Source organism: Euprymna scolopes, chromosome 2 (assembly GCF_053919585.1).
Source record: "Euprymna scolopes isolate OS-2025 chromosome 2, ASM5391958v1, whole genome shotgun sequence".
Classification (NCBI taxonomy): domain Eukaryota; kingdom Metazoa; phylum Mollusca; class Cephalopoda; order Sepiida; family Sepiolidae; genus Euprymna; species Euprymna scolopes.
The window spans coordinates 106,449,192-106,476,074 of NC_136483.1; the positions used below are offsets into that span (position 1 = coordinate 106,449,192).

General features: G+C 42.4%; 1 long non-coding RNA gene across 1 annotated transcript; it reads left to right on the top strand.

The window, feature by feature from the left end:
* Positions 1-3,836: 3,836 nt before the first annotated feature.
* LOC145294075 (uncharacterized) lies at positions 3,837-22,765 on the top strand. The gene is made up of 2 exons (XR_013869817.1): positions 3,837-4,739; positions 22,441-22,765. It is a non-coding gene; the product is annotated as an uncharacterized LOC145294075 (long non-coding RNA).
* The last annotated feature ends 4,118 nt before the right edge of the window (positions 22,766-26,883 follow it).

The window sequence follows — 26,883 nt, forward strand, 5'->3', positions numbered from 1 at the left end:
GCCCAAGTAACCTACATCTAAAATTTCAAGTGTTTATACTCAAAATTGGTGGAGGAGTTTGGTAGAGTCTGCAAATGTCAACTCTGTAAACTTTGACCTCTTGCCAGCCAATTTTTCGCCTAAAAACTGATTAAAAAGCTTGCTGCCTGTCTGAATACCCTTTATGTAAAATTTCAAATGTTTAGACCCCAAAATTGGCTTAATAGTTTGCAAGAGACTGCAAAGGTAAAATCTTTTGAACTTTGACCCCTTGTAAGCCAAATTTTCAGCAAAAAATCGATAAAGAAGCTCGCCTTATGTCTGAATACACTTTATGTAAAATTTCAAATGTTTAGACCAAAAATTGTCTGAGTAATTTGGTAGAGACTGCAGAGGTAATTTTTTTTCAACTTTGACCTCAATTATGACCCCTTAACATTTATTGTTTTGGGCTCAAATCAAATTTAGTTAGATCCATGTCCAAGTAAAATTTAGTTAGATCCATGTCCAAGTAAAATTTCAAATGTTTAGGCCCAAAATTGGTGGAGAAGTTTAGTAGAGTTCTCAAAGGTCAAATCATTGAACTTTGACCCCTTAACAGCCAAATTTCTGGCTAAAAACGGATTAAAAAGATTTTCCCAAATCTCAATACCCCTTATGTTAAATCTCGAGTCTGTGGACCGAAAATTGATAGAGTTATTTTGTAGGGAAATGTACACAGACAGACATTTTCACTTTTATAGATATATAGATTGTTATTCAATCATTCATTTCAGATGAAATGATGTAAAGAATGGCTTCCACGTGGTTAAAATAAAAAATAATAGGAGTGGCCTTGTGCCTAATTTTTTGTTTATTACTGTTTTCGTATTATTATTAATTGGACTACTGTTCTCATCTTGAGTGTGATTTTCACAATATTTTGGTCGATGTAACCTCTGACCTTCTTCAGGTGTATCTTGTCAAACTCAGGAATGTTTCTGTCGAACTCGGGAATTTGGACGGAATTTTGAGCGGAACCTTTTATTTACTTCACGGGGTAGCGTGCTCTTATTCCATCAGGCATGACTGGATAGAGGTCCTGAGATGAGAACAGTAGTCTAACGAATAAAAATACGAATAACCAATCCTCATCTCAAAAATTCAGAAACGTCAAATTACTGTTTTGTTGTAAACTTTTCAGAGTAAATAAAAAATATACAGGGTGACCCCCCCCAAAAAACGGGCCCCAACTCTAATTAGGCCCCGTTTGTTAGTGTTTTGTCCAAATGAAATGAAACTTTGGTCATAACTAGTTTATTATATTCAATACATCACATCAAAACACTAGGCTCTTTGGCCTTTTTTTCTCCGTTCTACAGCATATGCTCTAGATGGCCTCCATTTAGCTTTTGCTTTTTTTTTGGTCATCCTGTATAACTTAACTTTTGCCCGGGAAGAGGATGTTGGCACAAGGATGAAAAAAAAAATTTTAAAAAGATAGCGAGAGAGGTGGGATCGAACTCAAAAACTTAGGGTAATCAGTCTTCCTTGCTAACCATTAGGCCACAGAGAATAGTGAATTCAATGAGTTGGTAGTTAACTTAAGAATCATAGGAGTCGCCACACATGTGGCCACCAAGCCGCCGAGCTGTCGTTTGCATTCGAATAGTTTCGTTTTATTATATGAAAAAGACAAACAAACACTCAAGATGACGGCACAGTGGGAATTTTTTTTAACTCCATCAGAAAAAAGGAAAGAAAGGATTCTGTTTGCAAATGCAAGATATTACAATCTGGGAAGTATGCGAAAACTTCTTGCGGAATCTACTGACAGCAGAACCCCGATCTGAAAAGCCTTTGGCGGATATACACAAACGCTATTATCATTTCTGAAGACCGCCCCCCCCTCCAATGCCTTTCGTTGACTTTTTATTTAGAGTGAAGATTTCTTCCCATAGTCATTTCAGATGGTGAGGATTATCTGATTTTCTATTCATTTTTCAATCCATTATTATTACTTTCTCCCATGTTTTTCTTAGCTTTACTCTGCTGACTGACCTTGCTACCTCAACTGTTCTACATCTACTAACTCAAGAACTAGCACCCATTCTTTCAATGTGACCCTACCAACAATGTCTCCTGTTCTGCACACATCTTATATTATCCAAATTTAATTTTTTTCTGAGTTCATCAAATCTAAGCCTTGTCTTTAAGACAAACGCTTGTTACAAGGAATGTTCCCCTTTTCTTGTAAGTAAGAAAAACATTAGATAAGTGAAAATGAGATTTGAGATTTGAACTTTGTAAGCAAGGTTCAGAAATGGAATTTAGCATTGTTCAGTTTCACATAAATAGTTTAGATATGTTGTTGTAAAAGGAATTTTGATTGTTCAATTCTTTTTATGAAAACTTAATTAAAATAAGGTCAGCTAGAAAATAATGAACAATGCAATTTAAATATGTTGAAAAATAGGTTAGGAAAAAAAATAGGAGTGAGAATTCTTTGTCTGCAGAAATGGTTTGGAAATGTGCCGAACCACGCATGTTTAGGCCACGTGAGTCGATCACGTTGACAGACACACGTATGACGTCATGGCAGAAATGAATTCTCAATATAGGAGCTAGTTCAGTCAAAGAAGAAGGAAGGCGGGCAAAGAGAGCAGTCAGCAAAGGCAGTCAGAGGGTCCCTTTAGAAGCGAAGGGAAAACCTTTAATCATGTAGAAACGACTTTGAATTCCTGGATGTCATCATCATTTCGACCTGTCAAATGGAATAAAAGAACATCTCATATTTTTGTAACTGCCGTCTTCGTGCCGTCATTCTATCAAATTGAAGGTAATGTGAAATCATCGTTATTAAGGACTTTGTATAACCCATCCAAGTAATGTGTCCCTCTCTCCATCATAAGTAATGACTGTTCCCTCCTGTGTTAAAAGAACTGATCACCCTCCCCTCCCTAATATATGTGTTAAGAAGAAACACCACAGAACTGTATGAATGTCTGATGTCTTCTCTCCCTCATCACCATCGTATATATGTACCCTGTCATCTTAAAAAGACTCCATCCCTATTATACAACACACTTGCATCTTATCATTCTCATATCATCTCTTGATGAACGCATGTCCTCAACTGTCACTGGCCAGGTTTCATTTCCATACATCATCGCACTGCGTGCACATGCCTGATAGATTTTTGATGATCGAGAATGGTAATGCTCTGCTGGTTAGTAATGACAAAAGTTTCTTGAAGTTATTCCATCCATTCCAAATTCTTGCAATCACACTGGCACCTGCTCCACCCTGTGCTCCAATAAAAGAATGAGAAGTTGTTTAATTGAAACTTTCAATATAATTAAAATGAAATACGTATGTTATGCCAAAATACAACACTAAGATTTTGTAAAATAAACAAACATTTATTTGTTTAAAACCGATATTTCGATGTGATACCTCTTCCTCAGAATATTTTTTTTCTTTTTCGTGCCATGATGTTAAGATGAAAAGAATTTAGTAGTAAAAATCTGTGATAGCGGTGATATTTTTTTATTGTCTCGTAGAAAACATGTGGTCGCACGTTGTTGTGAAATAATTACAGTTATGTTCTCTGATATATACGCGTTGTTTAAATTTTAAAATAAAATATGTTATCTCGAGCAGTTGTGCATGGATTGGCTTTGACTAAGGCTCTTTGTCAACATTCAGTAGCCAACCACTATGCTCATCGTCTTTAAGATTCTTGTTGCTGCCACAAAATTTCTTAAACCACCATTTTGCTGTGCGTTCAATAGTGATTCTTGGGCCAGACACTTCATTGATATTGCAAGCTGCTTCAGCAGCTTTTCAGCCTAGCTTGGACTGAAATAAGAAAACTGTGCGAATTGGGCTTTTTTCCATTTTGTATTCAACATTCTGAAAAGAAGACATAATTGTTTTAAAATGATTGCAATTTAAAAGCGAAAAACTCTCTTTAAAATGATATATAAAGTAAAGGTATTATAACAAAAACTCATTCGAAAATACATCATTTAAAATTAAAAATAAAAATTCTTCAAGAACTTTCTTCCCACCATAATATAATGGGATAGATATATATTTACAACAAAATACAGGCATCTTTTTTTTTACTATAGACAATGAACCGAAAAAGTTGTAAAGAAACATATAACAAATATATTGAAATGAGTATGGGTATGTTGTATAGAGCTTCCTGGGAAACACTGATTCCGGATAACACCAGTGACCTTGTTAGGCTAAGAAGAGAAATATTGTTTGGTTAAAATAACTTTAGCTGAAGGTTAATTATGTAAATAGTTAAGTTTATAGACTTAGCTGTAGTTAGCTATAAACATAAGAATTTAGAAATCCAAAACAATAATTGATAAGTGACATTGATCACACTACATTTAGATAAGTGACCAGAGATCACGTTAAGGAGACGTGTCCTTTAATCAGCTACGTCACAGGAAAGGAGAAAACAAGAAGTTTTAGAGAGTCTAGGAATTTTCAGCAAACCATTGAGACATGAGAGAGCTTTCTCCAGCTCATCCTAGAAGCAGAGGCTGAAAGACAAAAGAAGATGTAGACACATAAGGCCGACTCCTGTGGAAACCTGAGACAACTGGAATAAAAATATATATAAAATATAAACGGTTGTAGTGTGAGATACTCGACAGTATGTTTCATTGTATGTTGTAAACTGTCGTACATGTACATTTCATCTCACACCCAACAGTTGTGATCAACACCGAAGAAGACGCTGGCCTATATAAAGAAAGGTATGAACTCTCCTCTCATATATTCTATCTTCTAATATGAACCCCCCCCTATTCAACAGGTAGACTCCAAACTTAAAAATGAAATAAAATATAGATAGAAAGTCTCCCAATAAGTGTCACAGCAACAGTTATTGGATATCAGTATTTTGTTCCATATTCGAGTTTTAACTTAGCAACTCAGCAACACTTGTGTTTTAAACTTAAAAAAAAAAAAAAAAAAAAAAACGCTTTAAAATAAATTAAAACAAAAACCTTATCCAGGTGGGTAGAAGAGTAACTTATCTTGTCTTTGGTAATATTTATTTATTATAAATTTGTTTTTTTACCACTTTTTCGGATTGTTGTCTATTGTAATAAATGTCCACAAATACACATTGTTCTTTTAGTTCCACAGTTTAATTACATATGAGAGGCTTTCCAAAAGTAATGCCTCCTATTTTTTTATTTTGCCCGAATGAATCAGAGAGGATGACAATTGCATTGCTATGACTGAATTTATGCATTCATGACGTGAAAGTTTCATCTCTCTGTGACTGATATTGACAGTGTGAGACTCTAAGAAAGCAACCTCTACCATGGACTTGTGTCAGAAGCAAAGATACGTTTTTGAATTCCTGCCAAAAGTGCACTGAGAATGGTGGTGGCTATGTAGAAAAATGAATTCTGGAGCACAAAAGATCATTTTTTTTCTTTACACAGTTTCTTTGTTTCTTTCTCTTCTTTTTGTTCTTTTTCTTCATTTTATTCTTCATTCAATCTTCTTCATTTTCTTTATTCTTTTCTTCATTTTTATTCTTCATACTTCTGCTTTCATACCATTTCTTTGTTCCTTTTTTCATTTTTCTCCATACTTTTTCTTCGCCCTTTTCTTAATTTTTCCTCATGCATTTTCTTCATTTTTCTTCTTTGTTCATCTTGCTTTTCTTTATTCTTTTCTTCATTCTTTTCCTCATTCTTCTCCCCCTTTTCTTTCTATTCTCCAGAACGATCTTCTTAATTATGACCATAAAAGAATTTGTGGTTCTTGTTCCGAATGCCCCTAAAAACAAAAATAAAGAAAAATTTGTATGACGTATATACCAGTGAAAAAAAAAAAAAAACGAAAATGTCATATTGCAAAAATCACATAAATTGATTAAGTAGTTTTATTTTTATAAAGAAAATAATTTTTAACCAATTAATGGGTATTCGTAGGCAATACAACATAAATATTGCAAGTTTAAATTATCTGGAGATATCTTTCCATTTGTTTTTTTTTTTAATTATTTTCAAAATGGCAGACACAATATTCGCTCTTTGGTTATCATAAAATTTAATTTTCTTATTTAAAAATAAAATTAATTTTTAGAATATGATATTTACATTTCGTCATGGATACGTATGTCATACAGATTTTATTTTATTTTTGTTTTTTAATATAGAGAGAATTCTGGACAAGAACCACTTCTTGTATTACATTCTGTAAAATAGTTCAATTACTTTCTTCATTTCATGTAATTTTACATACAAGCTTTTTTCTATTGGAATAATTTAATGTATTTCAATTAATGTCGGCTAATTTAACAAAAATAATAGCCATTAACGATCGCCATTGGATAGTTCAGTTGAATTTAACAGTCACAGCCAAAAGCATCAATTAAAATTACACTGTTTGTCTTTCTAGAAGAGTTAAATAGACTAATTTTAGTACAGGATTTCCTTTCTGAACAAACCAAGAAAAACACAAAAGACAACTGAGTATTCATTCTTTCAGACTTTGGTAAACGATGCCAATAATTGCATTGCAGCATAGTCTGACAATTAAAACGTAATGAATACACGCAGAATTAAATTTTTGGAAGCAATTATATTCTTTATTTCTTAAAAATATAGACATTGTCTAGAGTCATTTCGGATGAGTTTGTTCAAAGCAGCAGTGAATGTTGTTATTATACATCAACTTTATATTGGACAAAAGCTTAAATCAGCAGCTTCTTTCGACCAATCATAGCACAGGAAATATTCAGTATCAAAATATTGTGCCTGCTATAAAAACCCCTAAAGCACAAGTTTTCTTACTATTTTTTCCAGTTTTCTTCCACAGTCAACACATGTAAGTATGATACACATAAAATAGTCTTGATATTTTGTGTCAAGAGCAAAGTAATATATGCAATGAGAGAATTATATGAATTAAGCTATTTTTTTCTTATTATCAAGTTGTAGACAGGTTTGCATAGTTTGTACAGGTCTGCCTTTTGGTGACTGCTCAGACATTTGCTCATCAAATGTCTTGCAAACTTACTTAGAACAGCCAGAGTTTGTTTGAAGCAAAAATTTTATGGCTGGATGCTCTTTTTAATACTAACACCTCCAAAGGGACGAGGATTTTGTTGAGACACCATCTCGCAATATTTTTCAGTTAAACAGGGCATTGTGCTTGTCTGTTGTCAAGAATATTATCAGTATTTACAACTCTCCCACCGCGAGAGGATGTTACGCAAGGCTGGAAGGTATGAAAATGCGCCAGCACTCCAAGAAGAGGTGCACTTTGGCCCTGCAAAAATAAGTTTGAGCAGCCTTGTCAACATTTCTCGATAAAGGCGCCTCAGACAACAAACAATAAACTTGCTCCTCCTGAAAGCCGGGAGGCGAGGTCTGGGAAGATGGACCTCTTAGGGCTACAGAAAACATTTTGTATCAGTCTGACAGCAAAAAGACCATCAAAATGGCCCAATTTCTGTCGGACTAATTATCAAGGTCAGAACATGGGCTGCCGTGTACTACGAAAGTACACTGAATATGATCATTGCACAAATCACTCTCTTCTTTGACTTGTTACCACATTTTTGCTTAACGTCAGAGGAACTACTACTGCCCATGTGAATAACGGGATTATTTATCGATGTTTACTCTTTCTGATTTGCCGTGTTCTGTTTATGCCGATACATATTAACGGGACTAGCTCTTGAAGGGTGCAACTCTTCGCCTCACACGAACGGTCATTCACTATGGAGAAGATGTTGCAAACTGTAATTGCAAAATGGGTTATTTTATGCATCACATAGTGCTGGGTGTATGAAAACCAGTTTGAGAACACCATAGAAAACCTTGGAATGGTATGACTCCTCTGCATTAACAGGTTCCCAAGTTGGGAACCTGTGGACGGTATTTTGAACTGAACATCTGTAAGTAAATTTGAGTAATGGCATAAAATAATTAGAATTATTTAGATTAACCCATGATCTAATGGTTAAGGTATTGGTAAAAAATAAATTCTGAGTTACAGTCTTCTGGAGGTTTAAGGTTCAATCCTTACTACAGGCAATAAAAACTAAGATTAAACCTTTTCTCCATTTCTCACAGTTCAGCAGGCCTTCTGTCTCTAGATTCCACTCTGTGCTTTCTTGCCTAATAACTCATTTCAAAATTTTCTTTTGGTAGGCCAACCTTCTTGTGACACAAACCTTTCTACATAGGTAAATCTAAAAATGTTTATGTCATTCATTAAAATACTTTTGCTACCAAATAAAAATACAAACATGGCAAAAAAAAAAAAAAAAAAATTCTCAATGCAGTTTCTCTAATCACTTACTTCCAAGTTTTCCTTGGTCAGCCGAACTTCCTGCAATTACAGGCATCCATGCCTCTATAGTGGTTTATTCAGGAGGATGAACACTCCACATGACCATACCAATGTAACCGATTCATCTTAATGATAACCTTTATGCTGGACAAGTGTAATATTTTCAGCAAATCTTCTGACCTGATGTGTTCGGTGTGATCAGAGTTCACAATAACAGATCTATTTAACCATGGATCTGTTATTATGCTGCACCATACACTTGGCCTTAGGGCCAAGATCAAAGTGTAGGACACTCGGACCATAAACTTGTTATGGCCCGTTTGAGCTTAAGCGCTAGGCCTAAACTGGCCGGATACTGGAAGTTCAACAGCACCTTGTTGAAGCTGGAGGACTACCGGTTGAAGGTCACTGAGCTAATTCAGCGGGCTTTAGTGGGGGCGGTTACAGGGAGTAAGTGGTGGGTTAGTCTCAAGGCCAAAATTAGGCGCTTCTCTGTCCAGTATAGCCAACGCCTCGCGATAGATAAGGCTAAGGCAAAGAAGCGTTTAGAGGATAAGCTGACCCGGGCGGTGGAGGGGGGGGACCCCCTAGAGTTAGCACTAGCTAAACAAGATCTCAACCGCTTGGCTAGCGAGCGGTATGAAGGTCAAGTAGTTAGGGCTAGGTTAAACAAAGTTTCTAACGAGGCTGTGAATGTTGACGCTGTTGAGCGTAAGGCTGCTTTAAGGCGCGGTTCGGATGGGTACATTCGTAAAGTACATAACCTGGAAGGACACCCCTTAGTATCGACTCGGGAGATCTGCGAGGGGTTTCGGGAGCATCTATCGGTGCGCTTCACCCAACTACCCGGACTCAGGGTTGATGAGTTTGGCAGCTATTTGGCTGACTCGCCCCGCCTCACGGCGGCTCGGGCAGCTAGCTGTGATGGTCTTATTACTGAACATGAGGTCATTACTGCGTTGAAGCAGGTCGGCTATAACAAATCCCCGGGGCTTGATGGTTTACCCTACGAGTTTTACTTGAGGCTGTCGCCCATGTTGGTCCCTATTCTGAAGGATATGTTCAACCATTGGTTTGCCCAGGGTTCCATCCCTGGACAGGTGACCAAGGGTGTGATCACATTGCTGAGGAAAGGTCAACGGCATGGTGGGAGGGAAAACTTTGATGATTTTAGGCCCTTAACTCTGCTAAACACAGAGTTAAAGATTTTGGCAAAGATTCTTGCGAATCGCTTGCAGGTTGTCATCACTGACTTGATCGAACCGGACCAGACTTATGCTGTGAAGGGGAGATCGATTCAAGACAATTTGCACTTGATACGCTCGATCATAGAGGGGACAGAAGACGACGCCAAAGCCGCGCTGATCAGTTTGGATCAGTCCAAGGCATTCGATAGGGTCGACCATCGGTTCCTAGGATCTGTGCTAGAGGCCGCCGGATTTAATCCAGACTTCCGCAAGTGGATCTTTGTTCTGTATGACAGGCCGACGGTAGCGGTGCAGATCAACGGTAAGCTGTCGGAGTCATTCGCTGTCTCTCGGTCGGTGCGATAGGGTTGTCCGCTGTCGCCTCTGTTGTATGTCCTGGCGTTGGAACCCCTCCTTCGCAAGTTAAGGGACGAGGCGGCTACACCAGTCCTGCGCGGAATAGCTCTCCCTGGAGGCACACGAGCCAGGGTTTCCGCGTTCGCCGATGACGTCACCGTGTTCGTGTCTTGCCTCACGGACGTTCAAGCGGTGGTCGAGGCGCTTGCTCGATACGAAGAAGTAACAGGGGCCATCTTCAACCGTAGCAAGTCTGTTGGCCTGCGGTTGGGGGCCTGGACCGGGGTAAACTCGCTTCCAGGTATTTTCAGCTGGACCGATGGACCGGTCCGCATTCTCGGTGTCTGGTTTGGACCGGGACTTCAGCTGGAAAAGAATTGGTCGGAAGTACAGTCTAAGGTCAAATCGTCAGTAAAGACTTGGATTGGAAGGAAATTGTCCTTGAAGGGTCGGGCGGAGGCGTGTGCTACATACGTCTTTCCGCTCATCCTTTACCGTTTGTCTGTACTTCCTCTCCCTGCAGAACGACTAACCCGCTTACAAGGGCGCCTCGATTCACTTTTGTGGAACGAGGGTAAGCACTATGTCTGCAGAGAGGTCTGTGTTCAAAATCCGAGCGAGGGAGGCCTGGGTCAGCCCAGTCTCTTGTGTCATAGAAACGCCGAGAGATTGGCTTTCCTGGGTCGTTCGCTTGTAGGAGACGCTCCTTGGGTCCCTGTGGTTGAGAACTCGTTTCCCAACCTCAAACCCAACCCTTCGGTAGAAGGTCGTCGTAGACCGAAGGGGGAGTCCAAGTTCTTCTCCGAATGCCGAACCGCTCTTAGAGCTTTGCCGGGGACCAATGTCCTCGATCAGCCAAGGAAGAAACTGTATCGGGATTTAGTGGAGGGGACCGCGAAGGATCCACTTTGTAGGCGGATGGGATGGTCGATGGAGGTTGTCCGTTCTCAATGGCGTTGGGCGCCGGGACGGGAGATTCTGAATAACTCGGAATTCTCCCTGACTTGGCGACTGGTCCGAAATGCGCTGCCCCTCTTCGACGTACTTTTCCGGTATAAAGAACATACCAGCCGCTTCTGTCCGTGCTGTGACGAACGCGAGCCCGAAACAATCGAGCACGCGTTTTTTAGTTGCAGCCGGATACAGCCCCTATTAAGGTACGTCGAGGGGGTAACAGCTCGCATCGATGCCGAGTGTCTGCTCGATCTCGACGTAGGAACTTTTGTGTACAACATGGAGCCGCCGTTCCCCAGGGAGGAAAGTTTGGTTTTCCTGGCGATCCTAGCAGTAGCGCGCATGACCATTTGGATCGCGCGCCTCAAGTTGGTCCACGAAGGGACATCTGTTCCTGATCGGGATCTGATCGTTTACTTTAAGCATTTGCTTAAAGTAAAGATCAGATGCGATTGGAAGAGGTTGCCTAGAGTGGAATTTGACAAGAGGTGGGTGCACAGCACTAGTTTGTGCATCCGTCGAGGAGCCAAGTTTCAATACGTGTTCCCTCCTTAGGCATGGCATGGGCGGTGCTGGGTCCTACGGAACCCATCCCGCCTAGGTTAGCATTATAAGTTCAGTAAAGTAACTCTTGACTGGTGGTACAAATGAGATCCTGTTCCTGATTTTATTTTTTGGTATTAGAGAACCTCTGAGTCTGCCCAACCCCCCTGCTCCTCATCTTTATTTTCTGATGCCCCCGGTCATCCCCCTACTCAGAGGTCACCTTCCTACCCCCTCCATCCGTTGCTTTATTTTCTCCCACCTCCATTAAGGCCACTTCCCCAAACCCCATTAGGGATGCTCTGCTTGTTTTCGGTTCCCCGGAAAACAGTGGGGGATCTAGCCACATAGAATAGTACAGGGGGGTCTCACTAACAACACATTAGTAGTTTTTTTCCTTATTTTTGAAATGAACATTTTCATTAGTTTTTTCCCACTCCACGAACATTTTATGCCAATTAATTCAAGAACTCTTTCTAATGAAATCGAACTTTATTTTCTCACACATACACACACACAAAAAAAAAAAAAAAAAAAAAAAAAAATGCACACACAACATACAGAAATGAATATACAAATTGTACATAGTTAAATTTTACATTGAACGCTGGGGTTATTAGTTAGATTAGGATCCACAGAGTGATTGAGGTATTTTGGTAAATGTTGCCAGTCAAGAGTAAGACTTCAAAGTCTCATCTGTTACATAGTCAAAAAGACCCTGTACCCTCCCCCTCCCAACTTCTTGTAGGGCCCTGTGCCTAATTTTGTTGAATTGAATTTTTTGTACGTTTTTTATGTTCAATTTTTCTTTCTCAATAAAATATATAAACAAGATCAAAGTGTAGTATCTGTTCTCTCAGTTACTAAACTTTCCGCCACCGGGCTTTCGGGCTAGGTTAAGGTGTTTTCATACTAACCTTGGTTAGCAAGGACCGACCCCCTCCTTTGGGGAGTCAGGACCTAAAGGACCGACTCCACATTTGTGGGAGCTTGGACCCGGAAACCGATCCCCTTTTTTGGGAGACTGGAATCTCGGGACCAGCACCACTAGCTGGTAGTTGAGACCTGCTTTTGTTGTTTTTTTTTGCATGCGTTTTTTCTTCGTTCCGGTCTCTTCCCTCTAGAGACAAGGGATGGTCTAATTTCTCCACACTTAATTGCCTGAGCAGCACTCTGACCTGCCAGGCCCAAACTTTGTCTATCTTCGCTGCTCTCCCAGTGGATCGAGCAGACAGGGTTCTCTTTCTCGCTTCCGTTGGGGTAAGTTAGTGGGTAGGGTGACGTGGGGTAGGGCGGGTGCTTCGTTTCTGCTCCCCTCTGTGGGCAGGGATGCCTATCCCCTCTCTCTCTTAATTGCGACGCGGCACTCTGACCCGCTAGCACCCACTGCGTCTTTCTTCTCTGCTCTCCCCCCTCGCGGGGGGATCTGAGCTGCTAACCCGACATCCCCGTGAGGGGAAGTCAAAAACTCTAATTTCTTCAAAGTCCGCTCCTCCCCCTCCTCCCCCTCCATTCCCCTGGGTTTTCTTTTCCTCCACTACACTTTGGTCCGCGCCAGCGGCCAGTGCAACCGCCACGATGCCAGGCAGGAGGGGTACGTCACCCCAAATGCGCAGCATCTCAACTGCGAACGACTCCCTATGTGAGGGAGCTGATGCATCTCCCGGCGAGACGGCGCCAGGAAACAAGGTAGGGCCCCGGCGCGCGGCGACCTTGGAAGAAAGCGGGAGGGTAGGGCCGCAGCCCGCGGCGACCCCCCGAAAAGCACCTGCAACCGCTCCCCACGAGGGCAACCCAGCGGAAAAAGCTGCCGTTAACTCACTAGCTGGGGAAAGTGCAGAACCCAGCCAACCAGCTGCACCCCAGGACGGCAGAACCAAGGGAGGAAGACCGGGGAACCCATCCCCCGCTCCCCCAAAGGGCGACTCCCCAACAGAAAAGGAGGAAAACAGCACCGCGGACCAAACCGAGGCGCTGGATGAAGACGTAATAGCCTCCATCTGCTCACTATTCGGCGGGGAAGACAGTGATTGGCCCCCCAACACTCCCCAAGAGGACCAAATACGGAAAAGGGGTGACTCTCCGGCCAGTGGTAACAAAAGCAAGTTGGAAGGAGAGACACCCTTGACAGTACCCACCAAGGCTCCAGCTGGGAACACGGCACCAGAAGGGGAGACACCTCCATCCCCCAAGGGGACAGCCACCCAGCAAAGGAAGAAAATAAGAAAAGGGAGCGGCCCGGAGAGCAAACCAAGCCAGGACGAAACAACGCCAAAGACACAATGGCCTACTTTGCCTGGTAACGGCCCCGTTCCGAAACCAAAAATGCCCATGACAATGGAGAGCCCCACAACACCAGCTACGCCCCCCAACCCGAGTCCAGCTGACACCCACCAGGATGGAGGACCGGCATGGGGCCCCAAAGAGCAGCAAGGGAAGTTGGCGCCCGAAGACTACAGAGCACTCTTCGACTCCACTTACAAGGAGTATACCCAGGGGAACAACATCCAACCCCTCCCGGGTCAAGTGGAAGTTCTGGAGAAAAGAGTGCTCTCGCTGATAACTTCAGACACCAAGACAAGGGGTCTGACGGGCGTCAACAAGGACACCATGATGAACGTGTTGCTGGAGCAGAACATTCCCGCCAACTACATCTGTAGAAGGAGTTACGCACAGTGGGATGTTCTGCTCCCCACCTCCGAAGACGCAGTCAGGCTGTCCAGGACCTGCCATCAGAGCAGGAACATAAAGCTCCAACCCATCTATATGAACAAGAGGAGAGCAAATGTTTCTGCTCTAAACGTCCCCTGCTATATGGAGGCCAAACAACTGGGGGCTATCCTAAGCCAGTATGGAGACGTAGAGGAAGTCACCCCGGTCCGCGGATTAAGAAACATCATGACCGGGGACTACAAAGTACAGATGGTCCTGGACAAGGCTGGATTCTACGCCATCCCAGCCACACTCAAGTTCGGAGAGTGGACACTCTCCCTTATAGTGGAAGGGAGGAGGCCTCATTGCTGGCTGTGCACACAACAAGGGCATATGGCGAAGGACTGTCCAAAGAGGAATGGAGGGAAGAAGCCCACAAAAGCGGCGGGAACAAGCGTGACAACAAATCAAGCCGCTGCTCCCGCGCCGGCCGCAAATCCTCCAGAGGCACCGACAGGCTGGGTGACGGTCGTAAAGAAAGGCAAGATCAACAAACAGCCATCCTTGCAGACAGTCACCCAAGACCAAGAACAACCGAAGAGCGAGACAGAGAAAATGGACACACAGACACCCTCCTCCTCAAACAAGAGGAAACTACCAGAATCTGAGGAGGAGGCCGCGTCAGAGGCAGAGGAAGAGACAACAACAGTCTCTATGGCCCTGAGCGCAACAGAGATCAGGAGGGCCAGGAGGAGGAAAAGCCGCAAGACACGCGCAAACCTCCTACCCCCACTGAGACTGAGAAGGACTCCCTCGCAACAACAACACAGGATGAGCCCCCTGTGATCCCAACACCCCAGCAACCCGAACAACCTTCCCCCTCTCCTATAAAGGCCCCAAGAAACTCTTCCCGACCCTCATCCCGTGACAGGAGCCAAAAAGAAGAAAACGAGCAGGCTACCCCCTCCCCAAGCGCTCAGCCTCCCCATCAACCAAAAGAGATCCCCTCCCCCACTCCCAAAGTCCGCACTGAACGGACCAAAAAGCTCCCCTTCCTGCCAGGATGCAGGATTTGTGAAACAGACCCTCTCCAACCGGCTCCGGACCTTAAAGGACAACAGAAGGTCCGGTACAATAAACTTAAAAACTTTGAAAAAGTCGGTGGAGACCTAGTAACAGACCCCACTAAATTCAAGGACGCTCCCTTGTTGACCACTTTCGTTAGGGTCGACAAGGACGCTAGGACTGGAGGAATGTGGGCAATGATTAAGGCAGCGAAGAATGCGATCCCAGGCCAGCAGCTGGTGGATAGGGACCATCCTTCACTGACCAACATTTTCTTTAAATGTGAGGGTAGAATCCCCATGTATGTACACCCATCGCTATACAGGGCACTCAAACTAACCTTCCCCCTGGACGTGGGGGGCGTGGCCAAGGATGGATCACCTTCATCGGATTTACTTACCGGCAGCCTTGGCCAGGCCTGCCATGTCCTCACTGCCCAGGATTTCAGACCCGTCTGTGACAGTGCTTGAGGTAAGTGATCATGTCTTTGAACTTGGCTACATTGAATGTGAGGGGCATCAGGTGTCGAAGCAAGGCCTCGCGCGTTGTGAGAGACTTGGTGTCCCTCAAGGTAGATATTGCCGCTATCCAGGAGACCCACTTTGTTTGTGACGGGGATTGTCAGGTGCTGGTAAACGATTACGATGTCTACTCAGCATATGGCAATACCTATAGTCGTGGAATCTCCTTGCTAGTGAGTCGCACCCTGTCAGCGTCGGTGAATGTTGTTCACGCAGGCGAGGACGGGCGGGCGCTTGTTGTTGATGTTGCTGTTAATTGTAGTGTTTTTCGGATTGTTGCTGTTTATGCTCCCAATGCTGCTGTAGAGAGGGCAACCTTTTTTCGACGGTTGGAGGGCTTCTTAGTGGATCCGGAACGGTTAGTTTTAATGGGGGATTGGAATGCAATCCTTGATCCCAAAATAGATAAGGTCGGGGGGACTAGCGGGTCGGCGTGGTGTGACAGCAGTCTGTCTGACCTGATGGCCTCGTGCGATCTCGTCGACAGATTTCGTCTGGATCATCCGGGGCGGGAGATGTGGACGTGGCATCCTGTAGTGCCTTCCCATCCAAGCACTTACTTGGATCGGATGTTAGTTAGAAGAGGCGATGTAGACTTCCTATCTTGCCCCACGTTCCACTTGCTGGGACACTCGGACCATAAACTTGTTATGGCCCGTTTGAGCTTAAGCGCTAGGCCTAAACTGGCCGGATACTGGAAGTTCAACAGCACCTTGTTGGAGCTGGAGGACTACCGGTTGAAGGTCACTGAGCTAATTCAGCGGGCTTTAGTGGGGGCGGTTACAGGGAGTAAGTGGTGGGTTAGTCTCAAGGCCAAAATTAGGCGCTTCTCTGTCCAGTATAGCCAACGCCTCGCGATAGATAAGGCTAAGGCAAAGAAGCGTTTAGAGGATAAGCTGACCCGGGCGGTGGAGGGGGGGGACCCCCTAGAGTTAGCACTAGCTAAACAAGATCTCAACCGCTTGGCTAGCGAGCGGTATGAAGGTCAAGTAGTTAGGGCTAGGTTAAACAAAGTTTCTAACGAGGCTGTGAATGTTGACGCTGTTGAGCGTAAGGCTGCTTTAAGGCGCGGTTCGGATGGGTACATTCGTAAAGTACATAACCTGGAAGGACACCCCTTAGTATCGACTCGGGAGATCTGCGAGGGGTTTCGGGAGCATCTATCGGTGCGCTTCACCCAACTACCCGGACTCAGGGTTGATGAGTTTGGCAGCTATTTGGCTGACTCGCCCCGCCTCACGGCGGCTCGGGCAGCTAGCTGTGATGGTCTTATTACTGAACATGAGGTCATTACTGCGTTGAAGCAGGTCGGCTATAACAAATCCCCGGGGCTTGATGGTTTACCCTACGAGTTTTACTTGAGGCTGTCGCCCATGTTGGTCCCTATTCTGAAGGATATGTTCAACCATTGGTTTGCCCAGGGTTCCATCCCTGGACAGGTGACCAAGGGTGTGATCACATTGCTGAGGAAAGGTCAACGGCATGGTGGGAGGGAAAACTTTGATGATTTTAGGCCCTTAACTCTGCTAAACACAGAGTTAAAGATTTTGGCAAAGATTCTTGCGAATCGCTTGCAGGTTGTCATCACTGACTTGATCGAACCGGACCAGACTTATGCTGTGAAGGGGAGATCGATTCAAGACAATTTGCACTTGATACGCTCGATCATAGAGGGGACAGAAGACGACGCCGAAGCCGCGCTGATCAGTTTGGATCAGTCCAAGGCATTCGATAGGGTCGACCATCGGTTCCTAGGATCTGTGCTAGAGGCCGCCGGATTTAATCCAGACTTCCGCAAGTGGATCTTTGTTCTGTATGACAGGCCGACGGTAGCGGTGCAGATCAACGGTAAGCTGTCGGAGTCATTCGCTGTCTCTCGGTCGGTGCGACAGGGTTGTCCGCTGTCGCCTCTGTTGTATGTCCTGGCGTTGGAACCCCTCCTTCGCAAGTTAAGGGACGAGGCGGCTACACCAGTCCTGCGCGGAATAGCTCTCCCTGGAGGCACATGAGCCAGGGTTTCCGCGTTCGCCGATGACGTCACCGTGTTCGTGTCTTGCCTCACGGACGTTCAAGCGGTGGTCGAGGCGCTCGCTCGATACGAAGAAGTAACAGGGGCCATCTTCAACCGTAGCAAGTCTGTTGGCCTGCGGTTGGGGGCCTGGACCGGGGTAAACTCGCTTCCAGGTATTTTCAGCTGGACCGATGGACCGGTCCGCATTCTCGGTGTCTGGTTTGGACCGGGACTTCAGCTGGAAAAGAATTGGTCGGAAGTACAGTCTAAGGTCAAATCGTCAGTAAAGACTTGGATTGGAAGGAAATTGTCCTTGAAGGGTCGGGCGGAGGCGTGTGCTACATACGTCTTTCCGCTCATCCTTTACCGTTTGTCTGAACTTCCTCTCCCTGCAGAACGACTAACCCGCTTACAAGGGCGCCTCGATTCACTTTTGTGGAACGAGGGTAAGCATTATGTCTGCAGAGAGGTCTGTGTTCAAAATCCGAGCGAGGGAGGCCTGGGTCAGCCCAGTCTCTTGTGTCATAGAAACGCCGAGAGATTGGCTTTCCTGGGTCTTTCGCTTGAAGGAGACGCTCCTTGGGTCCCTGTGGTTGAGAACTCGTTTCCCAACCTCAAACCCAACCCTTCGGTAGAAGGTCGTCGTAGACCGAAGGGGGAGTCCAAGTTCTTCTCCGAATGCCGAACCGCTCTTAGAGCTTTGCCGGGGACCAATGTCCTCGATCAGCCAAGGAAGAAACTGTATCGGGATTTAGTGGAGGGGACCGCGAAGGATCCACTTTGTAGGCGGATGGGATGGTCGATGGAGGTTGTCCGTTCTCAATGGCGTTGGGTGCCGGGACGGGAGATTCTGAATAACTCGGAATTCTCCCTGACTTGGCGACTGGTCCGAAATGCGCTGCCCCTCTTCGACGTACTTTTCCGGTATAAAGAACATACGAGCCGCTTCTGTCCGTGCTGTGACGAACGCGAGCCCGAAACAATCGAGCACGCGTTTTTTAGTTGCAGCCGGATACAGCCCCTATTAAGGTACGTCGAGGGGGTAACAGCTCGCATCGATGCCGAGTGTCTGCTCGATCTCGACGTAGGAACTTTTGTGTACAACATGGAGCCGCCGTTCCCCAGGGAGGAAAGTTTGGTTTTCCTGGCGATCCTAGCAGTAGCGCGCATGACCATTTGGATCACGCGCCTCAAGTTGGTCCACGAAGGGACATCTGTTCCTGATCGGGATCTGATCGTTTACTTTAAACATTTGCTTAAAGTAAAGATCAGATGCGATTGGAAGAGGTTGCCTAGAGTGGAATTTGACAAGAGGTGGGTGCACAGCACTAGTTTGTGCATCCGTCGAGGAGCCAAGTTTCAATACGTGTTCCCTCCTTAGGCATGGCATGGGCGGTGCTGGGTCCTACGGAACCCATCCCGCCTAGGTTAGCATTATAAGTTCAGTAAAGTAACTCTTGACTGGTGGTACAAATGAGATCCTGTTCCTGATTTTATTTTTTGGTATTAGAGAACCTCTGAGTCTGCCCAACCCCCCTGCTCCTCATCTTTATTTTCTGATGCCCCCGGTCATCCCCCTACTCAGCGGTCACCTTCCTACCCCCTCCATCCGTTGCTTTATTTTCTCCCACCTCCATTAAGGCGACTTCCCCAACCCCCATTAGGGATGCTCTGCTTGTTTTCGGTTCCCCGGAAAACAGCGGGGGATCTAGCCACATAGAATAGTACAGGGGGGTCTTACTAACAACACATTAGTAGTTTTTTCCTTATTTTTGAAATGAACATTTTCATTAGTTTTTTCCCACTCCACGATCATTTTATGCCAATTAATTCAAGAACTCTTTCTAATGAAATCGAACTTTATTTTCTCACACATACACACACACACAAAAAAAAAAAAAAAAAAATGCACACACAACATACAGAAATGAATATACAAATTGTACATAGTTAAATTTTACATTGAACGCTGGGGTTATTAGTTAGATTAGGATCCACAGAGTGATTGAGGTATTTTGGTAAATGTTGCCAGTCAAGAGTAAGACTTCAAAGTCTCATCTGTTACATAGTCAAAAAGACCCTGTACCCTCCCCCTCCCAATTTCTTGTAGGGCCTTGTGCCTAATTTTGTTGAATTGAATTTTTTGTACGTTCTTTATGTTCAATTTTTTCTTTCTCAATAAAATATATAAACAAGATCAAAGTGTAGTATCTGTTCCGGCAGATACTACACTTAAGATAATTTGTACCAGTCAATGGAGGGGAAACCCTCTATACTGGGACAATTATTATTTTTGGTAACCAGAGTGACCCCTTTTAGGGGAGCTGGTTTTTACCTCACATTAAAAACGGCCTTGTGCCTAATTTGCTCAGTGGGGGAGCAAATAAATACCATCTGTTCCGGCAGATGCTGCAAGCTATGACTAGCTATGACTAGCAAAGACCAGATGTGGGGGTAACCCCACATGCCTGACCTTTAACCAGCTCCCATTTCCCACCTCTCGGGAGCTGGTCCCCTTTTTCCCTTCCCCCTCCCTTCACTCCTCACATTAAAAATCGGCCTTGTGCCTAATTTGCTCGGTGGGGGAGCAAATAAATACCATCTGTTCCGGCAGATGCTGCACTTAAGATAATTTGTACCAGTCAATGGAGGGGAAACCCTCTATACTGGGACAATTATTATTTTTGGTAACCAGAGTGCCCCCTTTTTGGGGAGCTGGTTTTTACCTCACATTAAAAACGGCCTTGTGCCTAATTTGCTCAGTGGGGGAGCAAATAAATACCATCTGTTCCGGCAGATACTGCAGGCTATGACTAGCTATGACTAGCTATGACTAGCAAAGACCAGATGTGGGGGCAACCCCACATGCCTGACCTTTAACCAGCTCCCATTTCCCACCTCTCGGGAGCTGGTCCCCTTTTTCCCTTCCCCCTCCCTTCACTCCTCACATTAAAAATTGGCCTTGTGCCTAATTTTCTCGGTGGGGGAGCAAATAAATACCATCTGTTCCGGCAGATGCTGCACTTAAGATGGTTTATACCAGTCAATGGAGGGGAAACCCTCTATACTGGGACAATTATTATTTTTGGTAACCAGAGTGACCCCTTTTAGGGGAGCTGGTTTTTACCTCACATTAAAAACGGCCTTGTGCCTAATTTGCTCAGTGGGGGAGCAAATAAACACCATCTGTTCCGGCAGATGCTGCAAGCTATGACTAGCAAAGACCAGATGTGGGGGCAACCCCACATTCCTGACCATTAACCAGCTCCCATTTCCCACCTCTCGGGAGCTGGTCCCCTTTTTCCCTTCCCCCTCCCTTCACTCCTCACATTAAAAATCGGCCTTGTGCCTAATTTGCTCGGTGGGGGAGCAAATAAATACCATCTGTTCTGGCAGATACTGCAAGCTATGACTAGCTAGGACTAGCTATGACTAGCAAAGACCAGATGTGGGGGCAACCCCACATGCCTGACCTTTAACCAGCTCCCATTTCCCACCTCTCGGGAGCTGGTCCCCTTTTTCCCTTCCCCCTCCCTTCACTCCTCACATTAAAAATTGGCCTTGTGCCTAATTTGCTCGGTGGGGGAGCAAATAAATACCATCTGTTCCGGCAGATGCTGCAAGCTATGACTAGCTATGACTAGCAAAGACCAGATGTGGGGGCAACCCCACATGCTTGACCATTAACCAGCTCCCATTTCCCACCTCTCGGGAGCTGGTCCCCTTTTTCCCTTCCCCCTCCCTTCACTCCTCACATTAAAAATCGGCCTTGTGCCTAATTTGCTCGGTGGGGGAGCAAATAAATACCATCTGTTATTATGCTGCAGATGTATAAGAATAGGTTGGGCAACGGCCCAGCATCCATTGCCATATAACATTATATTCCTGAGGTAACTGCTATACAGTTTACTCCAAATGTAGAAGGGGATAACTCGCAGTGCAGATACAGAAGCAACAGCTTACAAAATTATACCTATGCTGTCCTTCACCCTTGTGGCCATACTGAGCTCACATCCCTCGGCTGTATATGAACTTGTTAATAAAATTCACAATCCTTTCTTTAATTCAATTTTGTTACAAATAAATTTCAGTCTAGTATTTACCACTCTCCCACCACGAGAGGATATGACATAAGGTTAGAAGGTGAGAAAAAGGGCCAACGCCCCAAAAGGAGGAGCACTCTGATCCTACAAAAATAAGTCTGAGTAGCCCCATTGGTATTCCCCGACAAGGGCATCTAAGACAACAAGCAATAAACTTGCTCCTCCTGAAAGCCGAGAGGCAAGGCCTGGGAAGGTGGACCTCCTAAGGTTACATAAAACACTTTGTATCAATCTGACAGCAAAAACGCCATCAAAATGGCCTGGTTTCTGTCAGACTGATTGTCTATGCTTGACTTGTCCACCATTTCAGCCATGACTGTCTAACAGTCTTTATTTTATCACCATTTAATTATATGAAGGAGCACTTTAATGATTGTCTCATCAGTAAGAAGTGTATTCTTGAATAACACCCTATATTTTTATCTGTACGGTTATCTAAAAATAATGTCTATCAAAACAATCTATTTCTGGACTGAAGAGGGCTATCACAACCAAAATCAAAGCAGTGCCAAGAGTGAAATGTGGCATAATTATTCACAAATTTGCATGTTGTATTCAAATCTGTTTATTAAATGGCGATAAAACTTTTGGATATTTATAACTAAAATTTGATGAACAAATGTAGTGCTTTCAGCAAATTCCCTGACCTGACATGTTGGATTTGGGTAAAGTTAACATTACAGATCGATCTACTCATGGATCTGTCAGGTGAGATTAAACTATTTATTTCTTCCTTCTTGCAGAGAGCAGCCCCTGTAAGGTGATTTGATCGTATGAGAACCAATCAGTCTCCAGAACATTACAACACTATTTCCAGACCTCTTTGAATATTAAATACAGCCCCAGAGATCTTCCTTGCACTAATGATGAAATAAGTCTTTTATCCTGCCTCTGTCTACTGGACAACTGAGCAAAACTATCTTCACTACAGATGTATTAACTCCAAGAAGATTTGCAGCAGCAAACTTTATTACTTTAATTCCTTTTCTTCACTGTATAAACTTCTGACAACCTATACCCAACAGTGCAGGTCACTTAAATAAATATATTAGAGTTTTTTTTATGGAAGAGCCTTGTTTTTGTTTCATTTGATGAGCCTTTTTGTTACAAAAATGTTATTGGTTGTCTTAAAGTCTTTGCAAATATTAGCTCTAAGAGATTTAGTTTTTGGAATCTTTCTTGCCAATAAACTAAATATATGAAAGATATTTACAAAATAGTGGGTTCTATATTAAAAAATCTCGTTGATTTTTTGAAGATCTCAATTAACCTTTCTCCTTATTCTTTTTATAGTAAAGTAGGTAAACCTAAGGATTCCAATCAAAGTGCTAGATACTGCTGCTTGGTTGTTCAACTTAGTTTTTACTAGAAAGGGCTGGAGAGTATTGAGAATTCCCCAATAACCTTATATACCAATGTTAGTGGTCCCTTGCCCAGAACGAATATAGATAGGAAAATACCACATAAATAATATACATAAAATATTTATGTTTTATAACTGGACATTTGGTGGTGTGCCTCAAATTTTAAGTGTTATAAAGTTTCTTTGATCGAGCACACTTTATCGGAAAAATATGTAAAAGTACAACATTTTTTTCATTTGTTAAAAATATAATAAATACTATTTTACATTAAACTAATTTTTGATCTTTTTTTTTTGTAAAAAAAAAAAATGTCTAAATTTGAAACAAATTGCTTTTTTTCAAAAACAAAAATGGGGAAAAAGATGTTAAAATACTATAATTCCATAGTTGCAATTAAATTTATCATTTTATAATGAGCTTATTGCGTGATCCCTGGTTTTTATAGAGGCCATTCTGGATGACAACAGTGTCTTTGTGTATTACCAAGAACCATACGGAAATTTAATATGAATTGGGGTATTAAGTTATCTTTTATTAGTAAAGGAAGAAAATTATTTTATTTCAGTTGAAGTTCTTAGAAATCAAGGGGCTCCCTTCCTGGGGCTAGTTCTCTATATGAAATACATAGATTTTGGAATATTCCATTAAAGTTCTCCTTTACACCTGAAACAATGAGTTAGTAAAGATGTTAAGAACATAATTTTACTCTCTCCTTTCTTGTCTGGTGGAGTATCCACGATTCCTCATAAAAGCCAATGTGGCTTAACCATAATGAGGAGATCGTATTTGGACCATGAATATTATGTGGTTTTGAGTGGTGATTTTTTTTTTTATTCTGAAAAGGAAATTCGAAAATTTAAAGAACATGACACCATTCATACCATCTTCATTTGAAACATTACATTGGTAAATATTTAATTGAAAATTATTGAATGCTTCAATATCGTAATTTGATCTGTGTACCTCGTCCTGTATTCAAGTTTTTTCTAATAAACTGCATTATAACCACCTTCAAAATTCAATGTCTTATAAGATTGTGTATAGGTCCCTCCGATTTATTCAAGAGGGACCTATGTTTTTAGTGGCGTCTGTGCGTCCATTATTCCGTATGATTGCCAGATAACCGTCCATTAATTTTTTCTGAAATTTTGCCACTAATTGTATTTCATTAAATAGATGTGCACAGTAAAATATGATTTTTGCAAAAATTCCTGTTGCGTCATCAAGAGCTCAAAAGATGTAAAAAAATGCCCCAAAATGGCTAAAACTGACATGTTTTGCTCCATAACTTTTGATCCACCCATTAGATTTTTCTGAAACTTGGCGAAACTGTGGAGCCCATTGTTCTTAATATAAATTCAGTATGGGTGACCCTGGCAAAATTCTGGTTCGCGTCCCCAGGGACTTTCAGTGCTAAAAACGCCTCTTTTTGTGGCTCTTTTTTCATATTTCTCAACAAATACTTGATATATCTGACTATATAGTGGTTTTTCACAGTGGTCAACTCAAATATACATGTGTTAAGGCCTGAAACTCACCGTTATCCATTTACACTGGGATTCAGCGTCCCCAGAGGCTCAAAAGAGGTAAAAATGCCCCAAAATGGCCAAAAATTACACTTTTTGCCTCATAGAGTTTGATCCATCCATTAGATTTTCCTGAAACTTGGCGAAAATGTGGAGGCCATTGTTCTTAATATAAATTCAGTATGGTTGACCCTGGTAAAATTCTGGTTTGCATTCTTCTGGGACTTTTAGGACTAAAAAAATACCTTTTTGGAGCTCTTTTTACATATTACTCAAAAACTTGATATGTATACCTATATAGTAATTTTCCATGGTGCTGAAATCAAATATACATGTCTTAAGGCATGAAACTGCACCATTTGTCCATTTTCACTGGGATTTGGCATTTCCAGAAGCTCAAAAGGGGTCACAAATGCTCCAAAATTGCAAAAAAATTATTCTTTTTACCCCATAACTTTTGCCCCATTCATTAGATTTTTCTGAAACTTGGCAAAAATGTGAAGGCAACGTTGGCTCTTCACACTTCTCACATTCATCATTTCTTCACTACTTTTTGCGGCATCATCTCACATGCAGCACCAGAGGAGGACCACGCATGTGCAGCTTGTTTTAATTAGCTGTAATTTGCAATTAACTCACCAAATGATCCATCTCTTATTAAATTTTTATCACTTTCACCCTCTCTTGTTGTTTGACCTCTCACTCTAGTTCTATACATTGTCGATATATTTCTTGCTCCTTTTTTGTCTCATTTTTCTTCACTCAAAGTTCTTACAAATCAAGGGGCCACTTTCTGGGGTTAACACTTGATCCCTATATCAGACACATAAATATTCGAATATTTCATCAAAGTTCTCCTTTACCTCTCAAACACTGAGTTAGTAAAGAAGTTAAGAACATAATTTTACTCTCCTCAATTGACCATTTCAATATGTTATAGTACACCTTTCTTGTAGTCTCTTTGTCTTACTGGATTCTAAGACAAAAATTCCTCTAGTCTGGTGAAGTATCCATCTTCGTGCTGTTACTTGAAATTATATCACTTGGAGAAGGTGTACAATTTCTCATAAAAGCCAGTTTTGGTTAACTATATCGAAGAGATCTTATTTGTGCTGCAGATGCTTAGTGATTTTATATATTTAGCTAGGGTTTACTTCTACGGAAAACTATCCCCATGCCAGGTTGTTCTGACAAACCTCTATACAGAGAGACCTTAGACACTCGATGAGAGTGTTTAGTAGGCATTTACCATAATTAATTTACATGCTGGTATCTGTTAGATGGCTTTAAGAAATTGTATTTCTAAAGTAACTGTTGTAGCCTGAAAGAGTCACTTGGAAAGACTCAGATGCAGATATGGTTTAGATAAAGGCATTTGTATTTACAAGACAGAATATATAGAAATCAAGAATTGTGGTATTTAATGCCCATATGGCATACTATAAAATACTATTAAATACACACATATCATTGAAGGTGGTATCTCTTAGTATATTTATACCTTTCGGGAGAGTTCATATCTTGTGCATAGCTGAGTCCCCACAAAAGTAACCTATCTCTGTCCAGGTCTTTTCTTTATACTTCTTTCTTTCAGGGCAATCCTTATCACTTCCTCTCATTTTTTTTTCGGACAAAGTATGGAGCCATCAGATGTAAGGAGCTAAACAAATACTACTTTTAAGTCAAATACTAGCAAACAATGAGTATTAAATGGATTTTAATTCAGAAAACAGCAATACTTCCCCCTTTGACAGAAGTATCGCTCATGGAATGTGAGGATTAAAGGACAAAATCAGGGAAGTGAGAGTTACGGTGTTGCCAAAAATTAAACCCAAAGTCCATTTTTTGCTCAGCTAATCAAATAAACTGGATGTATTATTAGGCTTCTTTTTTTATTTTTTTGCAAAGAAGTTATTTAACAAAGAAATTGTTGATTTTATTTTGTATTAAACATATTCAGTAATGTTGTGTTAGTACTTCTTCACAATATGAACTGAATTGTTTTTTGTTTGTTTACTCCAACTCTAAACTAACCCTAACCTAATCCTAAACAAACCCTTTTAGCAAAGTGAAAAGTTGCAAATGTAATAAGGGTATTCAAAAAGTATGCAAAAGTCAGAACTTGATCTTTTTAATTGATTGAAAAATAGTCTGCCAAGTAACAACACCTTTTTTAATTTTTATATTTCAGTAAAAGTCAGTGCTTAATTCAGCTTTCTCTATTACTAGTCAGACCTGCTTAAATTACGACTGCAAATCTCTGGATAACTATTCTTCCTAAAAACGCATTCAATAT